The following is a 13,431-nucleotide window of genomic DNA, read 5'->3' on the forward strand; positions in this document are numbered from 1 at the left end:
GGAAAACCAAAAAAATACACCACATGGAAATCAAGAGGAGTAACATGAAGAACAAATGCAGAGCAAAATGAAGGTACTTTTCAATCACTCCCCAAGGAGTGGAGGTATAATTCTTTTCATCCTAAAGACTTAATTTTAGGAGATCCCTCACGAGGCATAACAACTAGATAATCATTTAGAAACACTTGTGAGCATGCTGCATTCATATTTCAAATTGAACCAAAATCCTTTGATGAATCTTGGATTATGGCAATGAAAGAGGAATTAAATCAATTTGAGAGAAACAATGTGTGGGAATTAGTTCCTAAACCGAAACATCAATCCATTATGAGCACTAAATGGGTATTTAAAAATAAAACGGATGAATCTGGTGTGGTTGTAAGGAATAAAGCTAGATTAGTGGCTCAAGGTTACAACTAAGAAAAGTGAATTGATTTTGATGAAACATTTGCACCTATAGCTAGACTAGAATCCATTAGGATGCTCTTAGCATTTGCATGTCATAAAGATTTCATTTTATTTCAAATGGATGTCAACATTGCTTTCTTAAATGGTTATATTATGGAGGAAGTTTATGTGAAACAACCCCTGGTTTTAAAAATGAAAAATTTCCAAATAATTTTTATAAGTTGTCAAAAGCATTATATGGATTAATGGAAGTACCTTGAGCATGGTATGATAGGCTTAAGAATTTCTTATTGGATAATGGTTTTTCAATGGGAAAAGTTGATACTACTCTTTTTGTTAAGTATAAGAATCAAGATATACTTATAGTTCAAATTTATGTTGATGATATTATCTTTGGTTCTACTAATGAATTGTTGTGTAAAGAATTTTCATCTTGTATGAATAAAGAATTTGAGATGAGTATGATGGGAAAGTTGAAGTACTTCCTTGGGCTGCAAATAAAACAAAATGAGGAAAGAATTTTCATAAATCAAGCCAAGTATGTGAAAGACATACTCAAGAGATTTGACATTGATGACTCAAAAACCAAGAGCACTCCAATGAGCACAACAGCCAAGCTTGATAAAGATTAAAAAAGTAAAGAAGTTGATATCAAAATGTATCGAGGTATGATCGGCTTTTTACTTTACTTAACCGCAAGTAGACCCGATATCATGTTTAGTGTATATTTGTGTGCAAGATTTCAATCATGTCCCAAAAGAATTTTTCGGTATTTGAGTGGAACCATAGATCTTGGCTTTTGGTATCCCAGAGGAACTCATATAGATTTAACTTGTTATTCGGATACAGATTTTGCCGGTTACAAAGTTGATAGGAAAAGTACTAGTGGGACTTGCCATTTATTAGGTCATTCATTTGTTTCATGGTTTAGTGAGAAACAAAATTCGGTTTTACTCTCAACCACTAAGGCTGAATATATTGCCGCAGTTAGTTGTTGTGCACAAACTCTTTGGATGAAACAAACACTTAGAGACTATGGTATTAATCTTGAACAACTTCCTATCAAGTGTGATAACATTAGTGCTATAAATCAACCAAAGAATTCCATTCAACATTCTAGAACCAAGCATATAGAAATTAGACATCATTTCTTGAGAAATCGTGTTAAAAAAAGAGATATTGCATTAGAGTTTATCTCTATGGAAAAAAATTTACCAATATTTTTACAAAACCTCTTTGTGAAGATCAATTTTTAAAAATTCGGTATGAACTTGGGATGATGAAATTTTCGCATTAATATCTCTAATCATGTTATTGAGACTATTAAAATTGATTGATTGATGATTTTTTTATGTTTATGAAGCGTTTGAGCATGATATATAAGTGATGTGTTTGAATTATTAATCTTTGAATACTTATATGAATTGGTTGTTCATAAACATTTCAATTTGGATCAATGAAATGATCTTGGAATGTATTATTTGTTGGCCAAAAAATTAAAACAAATGAGCGAAATCATAGTTAAAATAAACAGCAACCGTTTTGCAATAAACGGGTTACCGTTTAAATCCAGAAACTAGGATATGATATTTGCAAATTATCAGCAAACCGTTTGTTAAAAACGGTAAACTGATTAAAAAGAGAGAGCTCACTAGAATTTACTCATTTACCGTTAATGACTACCGGTTAATAGTTTTCTATTAAGTGCTCTCTGGAGTTTATCGGCTCACCGATTACAGAAAACGACTCACCGTTTTTGTATGATATAAACTGTTTCCAGGTTTTCTTCTTCACTTCAACTTAGCCTTTCACCATTTTCTCCATAACTGCAAAACCCAAGCTTTCTCTCTCTCAAATCCCTCATTTTTCTTGAGTTTTCCTGCCAAATTACTCTGATAAAAACATTACTAAACATCATTAGACTACTTATACCGATTTAAAAGAACAAATCAAGCCCCAAATCAAAAATCCCCAAATCAAAACCCTAAGGGCAGCCGAACTAGTTTCTTTGATTTTGGCCAGATTTTTATCCTCCTTTGGCCAAATTGAGCCTCCTAATCACATCTTTTACTCTCTACTAACTCTTTAATCAGTTCCATTTTCTTCATATTCTTCTTTCTAAGAAATTCCCAAGTTCCTCAAGTGTGACCATGGTTGAATCATCACGCTGTACTCGGAGGAGAAAATTTGCTCCCAATAAGAATCCTATACCACCGCCTGAAACCTCTGAATTCGAAAGAATCCACTTCTCCATAGCTCTGATGGCCAAGCACTTCGAAGAGCACTTCGTGGGATGAAAGGCATTCAATTCTTATTATGTGGATTTGGAGGATGTTAGAAAGTTAATTACATGCGGTAGAAGTGTTAGAAACATGCTATTACCTTGGGAGTCAACTATAGATTTTAATGACCGGGTATATCCTAATCTAGTCTATGTTTTCTACTCGAACATGGAAATTCCCCCAACTAGATTATATAGGATAGTTACTCATGCTCGGGGTGTTCCCATTGAATTTGATGTTGACCACTTAAACAATTTCCTAGGAATTCCGAATGTTGGTTATAAGATTTATACATCTAGGAAAGCCTTTTTGTTTGCCAACTTTGTTCATAATGTTGGTGTTTGAAACATTTGTCAGCATCGGATCGTACTAGTGGTATTTGTGCTCTTCATTTCCGATCACAATTATTGCCTCTACAAGTTCGAATCCTCCACATCATTTTATAGCAAATTGTTAATCCTAGGAAGGGTCATTCAGATGAGGTAACAAGGTTGGATGTCAGGTTATTGGATAGTCTTATTACAGAGCGACCTATTAACCCTAGGTATGTCATTTTGAGGCACATGTTGAGTACTCCTACGGTTAACCACCGTTTGCTCCTATATGGCAGTATCATTTCTAAGATACTGCAACACTTCCAAGTGCCTCTTCGGGATGCCGTTTATAAGGAGACTAAACGGATTGGTCCGAAAGCTATGACGAGCATTGGCTTTTCTCGGAAGAATGGTGAATAGATCAATACTTTAAATTCTAAGAATCAAGACACTCTTGTTGCTATGGAATATGATCGCATGCTTAACGATGTTTATCGTCTCGATCAGCTTCCCGATTTTAGTCTAGGGGCTTATCCTCCACCTCCTCGTCGTAGGTCTGTACCCCAGCCTCTAGTCGATTCTGACACTGAGGAGCGTGAGATGGATGCTGATCATCCTCCAATTCCAGAGCCGCCACTAGCTCTATAGTAGCCACCGGCTTCAGATACCTTGTAGAAGTTGATTGATGATGTTCGCAAAATTTCTGAGCAGAAGCAGCAAATCCTCCACAAAATGGATACCCTCTCCATGCAACAACAATAGCTCCAATCCCAATTTCAGACCTTTCAACAGCAGAGTATAGACCAGCAGCTCGAACTCATTGCTGGACAACGATGCATCCTTGGATATTTTGGATATGACCCTAGCAGTTACTCTTCATAGCCTCCCTCTTAGTTTTTTACTCTATGTTTTGCACATACATTTCATGTTATGTTTATATTTGTGTTTTGACATGTCTTTCTTTTTGGATTGCGTAACTCTTTCTTGATGATTTTGATGATGGGTGGCTATATGTGCGTTGCTTAATGAATTGCTGAAGTTGTTGGCTTGTGATAATTGTTTAAACTTATATGTAAGTGATTTAACTGTGTTTTGTATTGAGGATATGTTCATTTTTAAAGGGAGACTCTGCCGAAATTTTTGCTTGCACAAAATGGGTAATATCTTCGTCTTGCTATTTTTTATGATCATGTTCAAATTGTACTTTTCTATTTTTTCTTTTTGATGATGAAGGAGGAGATAAATATGATATGTTTTGAAAAATTTATTTTGGCTAAAAATTAATTCGGTTAAAAAAATTTGATCGGCCATACATTTAGGGGGAGTAAAAATGTTGGGAAGTTTATCATCATAAAAAATGGGGAGATTGTTAACATGTATATGTCTATAGTATTGATTTTGATGATAACAAACTTTAAATATTTTTTATTAAAATGTTGGCGTTTTCATTGATAAACAATTTCTTAAAAGCTGTATAATATTTTTAAATATGTTCATGAAATATGGATAATTGTTTAACTTTAATCGGAAAATCATTCCCTGCGAAATTTTATTAAAATTGTGATTCTGGAAGTAAACGTGAACCGTTAACTTTGAAACGGTTAACCGATAATTTATAGAGAGGGATAAATCCTTAAACTTGAACATATTAGCGAAAACAGATAAGGCTAGAGTGTTTTGCAAGTTATCGAAATTAAACGGCAAACCGTTTATATCAAACGGTTAACTGATATTGTCCAGAAAGGAATTTTGTGCTAACCTTGAACCGTTTAACAAAAATGGATAAGCTTATTTTGTTCTGTAGGTTACTGGAAACAACCGCTGAACTGTTAACTTCAAACTGCTAACTGATAATTTTCAGAATGTCATTCCATGTTAACCTTGAACCGTTTAGCAAGAACGGATAGCCGAAATTTGTTTTGCAGGTCTCTAGAAATTAACAGCGAACCAATAGTTGCAAACGGTCAACCGTTTATTTAAATTTCATCTCAACAGTCACTTGGACCAGTCAAAATGGTTAACCGATAACTATTAACGACGATTCGATTTTGGGCAGAAAATCAAAAACAGCTATTTTTAAGCTCCAACTATAAATAAGCTTAATCAAATTCAAATAAGGGTTGATCACAGTGTTATCATTGAGCTTGTAATCAAGAATACAACATTCATTGAGCTTTAAATTCGTTCTTGTTTAATTTATTCACACATTGAGCATAAACTTGTAATCATATATTTTGTGTGAGAGAAAAACACTCTTGTAATCTTTGTTTTAAGTGATTGTAAGTGTTGTGATAGACTTGGGTAAAGAGATTGGGGATAATCTCTTGATGTAAAGGTTGATTGACACTAGTGAACTCAATTGTAAGTGTTCTTGAAGTCTTGGAAGATAACTAGTGGAATCCTCAAACCCGGTGAGTTTGGAGGCGTGGATGTAAGCAAGATTTGCCGAACCATATAAAAATATCTGTGTTTGAATCTCTCTTCCCTTATCTTTTTACATTTTGGTTGATTTATTTATTATTGTTTTAAATTCGTTTAAGATTTGCATTAAGTTTTGTTCAAGCATTGTATAATTTTTAGAAACCTAATTCACCCCCGCTCTTGGGTTGGTTAGACAGTATTTCAAAATGTATTTAACTCAACCTTATGGCAAGAAGTTTCACCTCTCATGGGTGGGATAAACAAATTTTTAGGTTCAAGACCAAGATCATCTTGGCAGAAACCAAGGAAGCAAAACCCCTAACATTGGTCTTAGTCATGGCTGTAGCTGCCTTTACTTGATCCTGAATCTTATCTTTTCCTTTGTCAGCCATAGCACATTGCTTAGGATGATCTGCTACCGAAGATCCTTACCAAGCAAATCCAACAACCAGACATAAAGTTGTCCATGGCTGAGCCTTCCATGGCGAACCCTCAAAGGACAAGTTCGGAAAGAGGAACTAAGTCTAAATAAGGAACGTATCATTCAAGAAAAGAAATGAAAAGCACGACAAAGGAAATAAATAGAGTAAAGTTGGTAAGGAAATATTTAGTAAAAGAAAAGTATAGAAAACGATCACAGCATGTTTTACAGCCTAACATCGCATCAAAGTTCAAGAATATTAATTTGAAACAAGAATAGTGCATTGTAAATGGTGTATTAGCTGAACGCATCACGGCATCTATTGTAAGTGGTGCTATTATTGAGTTAATTAAAATATTGAGATATTTAATTTATAATCCTTAACTTGTATTTGTTAATCAATTTTGTTTAGCAATTAAGTGCAATTAGTACAACTTTTTTGTAATATAAGATAAAATATATGGAAGGGTAATTTGAATATAAATTAGGATAAGAGTAGGGAATGGTTGGTGAAAAGACATAAAATAATTTATTCCAACATGGATTACTGCTAAATTTTATTCCAACATTTTTACAAGGTCCCACCTCAGTGACAGATGTATTGCCACGTTGCTGCGGGTCCTAATATGGAGAGCCACATCATCTGTTTAAGTCAGTAGCCAATTTAGTGCTATGTCACCAGCCAGATCCCACCTCAGGCCACCAATCTGCCATCTGAGCATGACATCATCAATGATGTCAATGAATCAGCACACATCTAACCCATGACAGCCCAACTTATTCAAGCCCATTTCTTTGAAGTTCCCATTTCAAGGGTATAGCAAATTGCAAGCTATTTTCCAACCAATTCATAACTCTTTCCACCTCAATTCCAAACTCAGTTCAACCAATGCTGTTGAACTATTATTACAACATTCAACCAATTTTTAATTATTAACTTTTTGATTTATTTTTTTCAAGATGGATATGTAAAATGCTTACTATTAATACTTTTGAAGCAAAGAGATTTTACTTTAGAAATTTCACATGATTTGAGTAAATAGAGAATTAATTTAAAGATTGTTACTCTAATTCAGGAGATTTAATAGATATTTAATTAGGATTTATGAAGTTAAAAGTGATCGATTCTAAAGCCTTAGTCTTTTATCACTTTTGAATTTTCACCTCACTTCCATTTACCTTTATGTTAAGTTCAATATAATTTTCATCCTTAAACAATCGTGGTTAATTAGATTAGAATTATATTGATATAGATTTAATTTTGTTTTTCTTATTTTTATAAGCAATACGTGTTGGTTCTACCTTGTTCTCTAGAAATTTGTACTTTAATAAATTAGCACGTTTGCACTAAAATTTAAAACTAAGTCTTAAGCACAACACAATGCCCAAAAAGCTATATTCATGGAAAGGAGAGGGAGAGGCAGTTGGTGTTTGCTAATGTTGAAACTGCTGTAATATAAAGGAAATTGTTTATCTATGTAAATTATATCAGTTATGGTAGAGACACTGACAAATAATGAAGAGGAAAATGTGCAAGATGGTCCTCGTTCTTGGTTTCTGGCATCTTATTTTGTTGTATATTAATTGATTAACTATAAATGATTAAATATTATTGTAATGGTGTATTTTGGAATTTTCGAATACAAGCTTAGCATTTTGTGTATGCAGTAAGAGGTGTTACTTTAAGGAAGTGATATAGCTTGGCTAGGCAAGGGTACGTTATTGAGGGAATGCTACACACAAGAATTGAGACAGTGTCACAAGGAATGTATTTATATTTATATATGGATTATAAAGGCTTCATTGTTTATAACAAGTGGATTTCCAAAATTCATATATTTATTCCTATAAAAAAAAGGGCATTGCGCTATTATGTGGTTATGGTGGATATTTATAAAAAAATGAACTGAGATATAGGATCCTTGCTGAAGAGAGGCAATAGGAAATATGATTATTCATGAAACAAATGCAATGGTAAATTTGTTTGGTAATTGGTGAAGTCATAGATTGGCAGAAAGTTTCTCGAATTGCTTTGGTTTGTTTGACCAGACTAGGCTTACGTAGAGAATAAGTTAAAAATCGATGATTAAAATGTTAGTCCACCTTATGTTAACAAACGTTGCAGTTTTTTTTTTTTTAATTGTTGTAATAGTAGTTCAACGGCATTGAATTTTGGTTATTTGAAATAGACCTGGCTTGTTAAATGGAAGTGATGTAGGACTTTTTTTTTTCTTTTTCTTTTTGTTATGATGTAGTTAAGAGCGTTGGATCACGTTTTAAAGGAGGATATAAGAATGTTATATAGAGTGGATATTTGGTTCTAGAGTTTTTGTATAAACAATTGTAGAGGTTTTATGAAAAAATGTAATATTGATGATTTTGGACTATCTATCATTTGGTTTATGGAGAAGCGTGGCAACTTAGGGGATTCGAACAACATGGTTATTTCTATTCTTGATTTGTTGTTTAAGAAAAATATGTAGTGAATTGTATTTTATGGTAAGCAGTGGCGAATTTATAAAAATAATTTATCGGTCGCTAAATTAGATAATAATAAAATTTAAAAATTAAAATTTTGAATATATAAAATATTTGTTAGGATAGTTACAATTTTTTTCAGTGTATTTTCATATGTTGAAATTTTATGCAATTAAAACTTTAAAAATTTTGTTTAAAGTTAGTTATATTTTGTTAAATAGTTAATGAGGTGGCTAATTGAGTTGGCATGTGCAGGGTCTTCGGTGGTTAAGTTGTTCCAACACCCTTGGTAGCTTCTAAAGCTAAGCATAAATGAAAGCAAACTGGTTGGTGCAGCACCTTAAATGATAATTTTGGTTAGTTTTGAGTGAGAGATAGATAGTTCTTCATAGGAGAGATTTGTTCTTTGTAATCTCAAGAACCAATTGTTGTCATGACCCAATTTAGACCTGGCAAGACATTTTCCGCTTTGGACCTTAATAAGGCCCGCACGGTTTTGTTTATGGGGCGCTCATACACCCCAAAACGCGTCTTGCCAATTAAGGTGTGAATAACCACTTATAAACCCAGTATCTCTCCCATGCTTTGTCGATGTAGGATTCGCCTGTGTTACACTCACCCCCCTTGGGGACTCAGCGTCCTCACGAAGGTTTGGCCCACCATCACTCAAGAGGACACGCAGAGCTGCTATGATACCATAATGTCATGACCAAACCAAACCCTGGCAAGATATTGTCTGCTTTGGGCCTTAAGAAGGCCCGCACGATTTTGTTTCTAAGGCGCCCAAACACCTCAAAATGCGTCTTCCCAATTAAAGTATGGATCACCCCTTATAAACCCACTATCTCTCATGTGCTTTGCTGATGTGGGATTCGCCAAGGGTGTTATATAGCTCAACCAGATGGCTTTATAAAGAAAAGATCAGAGAACATGGTTTGTTTACTGAACAAGAGTTTATATGCCTTGAAGTAATCCCTAAAGCAATGGCATTTGAGGTTTGATGAATTTATGATCACTCATAAATATTTTAGAATTCATTATGATAGTTGTGTATACTTCAAAACTCTACTCTCTAGAAGAGGGATATATCTACTTCTTTATGTTGATGACATGCTTATTGCATATAAGCAAATAGAAGAAATAGAAAAGCTGAAGAATGAATTGAGTTATAAGTTTGAGATTAAGAACATAGGCTCTGCAACTAGGATTTGGAGTATGCAGATTGTAAGAATTAGGAATTAAAAGACCTTGTTTCATATTCAAGCTGATTATATCATGAAGATTCTAAAGAGGTTTAAAATGATTAATGCAAAGCCTATGTCAATACCTCTATCAGCACATTTCTGGTTGTCAAAGCTCTAATACCTACAGATGATGCGGATATTAAGTATATAAAGAAAATCCCATATGCAAATACAGTTGGTAGTATTATATATGCTATGATTTGTTCAAGGCCTGATATATCACATGGGGTTAGAGTTGTTAGTAGGTTTATGGGAGATCTAGGCAAGGAGCATTGAAATGTTGTCAATTGGATGCTGAGGTATCCTAGAGGAACAATATAATTTGGTATTCTATATGGAAGAGTTGATGGGGGAACAAGCGAAGTTGTTGGTTATGTAGATACTGACTATGCAAGTGATTTACACAAAAGAAGGTCTTTCACTGGTTTTATGTTCATAGTATGTGGTGGTGCAATTAGTTGCAAAGCATAATTACAGTTTGTTGTAGCTCTTTCTAAAACTGAAGCAGAGTATCTTACATTTACAGAGCCTGTAGAGAAAGCACTATGGTGAAAAGTCATAGTATTTGAATTGGGTTTTGGATAGCACTAGCTCAAGGGCTACACAACTGAGTAAGAATACCAAATATCATGAAAGAACAAAACATATTAATGTTAGGATGCACTTTATTAGAGATGAAACTAGTATAGGTGTGGTGAGTGTTGTAAAAATTCTACCTGAAGTAAACCCTGTAGATATGCTTACAAAGCCTTTACCAGCAGTTAAGTTCAAGGATTTATTCGAGTGTTAGCTTGTAAATCAAGCTATCACTACTACAAAAATTCAAAATAATGACCCATAGGTTATGACGGTTCTTAAAAATAACCATCATTAAAACTTTTTTATGACCGTTATTATGTGAACCGTCATAATATTTAATACTTATAATGACGATTTTTTAAAAAAACCGTCATTAAATATAAAATTAAAATATAATATTAATTTTAATGACGGTTCGTTATAAAAACCGTCATTAAAAATATTAGTACTGACAATGACGGTTTTATTCGAAAACCGTCATTAAATGTAAAATTAAAATTTTTAATGACGGTTTGTTATAAAAACCGTCATTAAAAATATTAGTACTGACAATGACGGTTTTATTCCAAAACTGTCATTAAATGTAAAATTAAAATTTTTAATGACAGTTCGTGATAAAAACCGTCATTAAAAATATTTTATACTTAGAATGACGGTTTTATTCGAAAACCGTCATTAAATGTAAAATTAAAATATAATGTTATTTTTAATGACGGTTCATTTTAAAAACCGTCATTAAAAATATTTTATAGTTACAATGACGGTTTTATTTGAAAACCGTCATTAAATGTTAATATTATTTTTAATGACGGTTTGTTCTAAAAACCGTCATTAAAAATACATACTTACAATGACGGTTTTTAAACTTAACTGTCATTATATATCCACTAAAATATAACCTTAGTATTAATGTCGGTTATTTTAGGAACCGTGGTTAAAGAGGAAATTATTAATCTTCATTCATGACCATTTATTTTATAAACGGTCATGAATAATACAAATAAAAAAAAGCAAAGCCGATTTCTAGACTTGGCATTTTATTTCATTACTTCAAAATATCTCTCCCAAATACCCAAATTCCTTCACTCGCTCATTTCTCTCTAGAATAGCCAAGATTGATTGTTGCCGAGTTCCTAACCATCGCAACCTTGGGATTATTGTGCCATCTCAGCAGCCACCAAGTTGAATCCCATTTTTAATGCTCCAATGCATCCTCAGTTCACTGCTTAGGTCAGATTACTGGAAGGAATTTGAAATTTCTTATTTATGAGCCAAATCATTCTTGCTCTCTATCTCTCTCTGTATTTTCATTTTATTACTTATAAATCTCATTAATTTGATTGGGCAGGTTTTATGGTTTTGTAACCTAGCATTGGAGGACTCTAAACATGGCTACTTCTCTCAGAGATTTTTGGTGTGCTTAATATCAGTATTGAGTTCAATCATCTGCAAGGTTTGTTTCAGTTCTTATAGTTTGTTTTAACACTTTTTCGTTGCCATGTAATTCTATGGTGTGGATTTCATGAAATTCATGTTTAATTCAGAAAACTCTGTTTCGTTAAGTATTTAGTTCTATGACTGACAATAATAGGTGGAAAACCTTAAAAGGGCCATAACTTTTTTCTTTTTTGTTGTTTTTTAATTTTGTTTTGATGTAATAAAAGCATTCCTTCCTCCCAAACTCAATTGAGAGGATTTAATTGTTCTTTTCTTATACTGAAGTTTTTAGAAGCTGTGATTACCACTGATTTATAAAGAAGACAACAATTGTAAAATTATTCTGCTGCTGTCATGCTGCTCTATGCTGTTGAAAACAGCACATGGAACTTCCAAGCACTGATTTTAGCAACTGGACAGCATCCATAAAATTTTCTCAGTGTGTCATGCTGCTATTTGTTGTAAAAAACAGTATTGAAAAGTTTCAGGTGCTATTTTAACACAATTATAGCAGCATGAGTGCACCTAAAAATTTTTTTGGGTGCTGTCTTGCTGGTATTTGCTGTTAAAAATAGCACCTGGAAGTTCCAAATGCTGTTTTTATCAGCTGGACAGCACCTAAATATTTTTTTGGGTGCTGTCTTGCTGGTATTTACTGTTAAAAAATGCACCTGAAAGTTCCAAATGCTGTTTTTATCAGCTGGACAACACCTAAATATTTTTTTAGGTGATGTCTTGCTGGTATTTGCTGTTAAAAACAGCACCTGAAAGTTCCAAATCCTGTTTTTATCAGCTGGACAGCACCTAAATATTTTTTTTGGGTGCTGTCTTGCTGGTATTTGCTGTTAAAAATAGCACCTGAAAGTTCCAAATGCTGTTTTTATCAGCTGGAAAGCACCTAAATATTTTTCTGGGTGCTGTCTTGCTGGTATCCAGCTGTTAAAAACAGCACCTGGAAGTTCTAAATGCTGTTTTTATCAGCTGGATAGCACCAAAAAAATTTTTAGGTGCTGTCATGCTGCTGTCCAGCTGTTTTTAACGCAATTTTAACAGCTACGTAGCACTTATAAAATATTCTAGGTGTTATAATTTGCTGTTTGCTGTCAAAAACAGCACCTAAAAATTTTAGTTGCTGTTTTTATCAGTTAGACAACACTCACAATTTTTTTGGGTGATGTCATGCTGTTGTTTAAGGCTAAAAACAGCACTTGAAAAGTTTTTTAGGTGCATTCAAGCTGTTGTTTGTTGTAAAAACTGCAATGGAACTTTCAGTTACTGGGTTTATCAGTTAGACAGCACCTAAACTACTTTAGGATGCTGTCATGCTGCTGTTTGATGTTAAAAATAGCACCCGAAAGTTGCAGGTGTTGTTTTTACCACAATTTTAGTAGCTAGCCAGCACCCCAAAAATATTCAGGGTGTTGTCCTTTTCTGTTTTTTGTTAAAAACACGTCCTAAAACTATCAGGTTCTATTTTTATCAGCTACACACCACCCAAAATTTCCTTGGGGTGATGTCATGTTGCTGTTTGATTAGAAAAATACTTTCAGGTGCTGTCATGTTGTTGTTTGAACATAATTTTAGCAGCTAAACAACACTTAAAAAAATTTTTAGGTGTTGTCCTACTGTTGTTTGCTGTTAAAATAAGCACCTAAAACTTTCAAGTTGTGTTTTTATTAGTTGGACAACACTTAAATAAATTTGTAGGTGCTGTCATGATGTGTTTGATGTTAATTAAAAACAGCACCTGAAAGTTGCAGGTGCTATTTTAACACAATTACAGTAGCTATACAGCACCAAAATAATTACAGTGCTACCTTTTCTTTTTTCTTTTGTTTACTTATTTT

Source organism: Citrus sinensis, chromosome 9, assembly GCF_022201045.2.
Source record: "Citrus sinensis cultivar Valencia sweet orange chromosome 9, DVS_A1.0, whole genome shotgun sequence".
Lineage (NCBI taxonomy): Eukaryota > Viridiplantae > Streptophyta > Magnoliopsida > Sapindales > Rutaceae > Citrus > Citrus sinensis.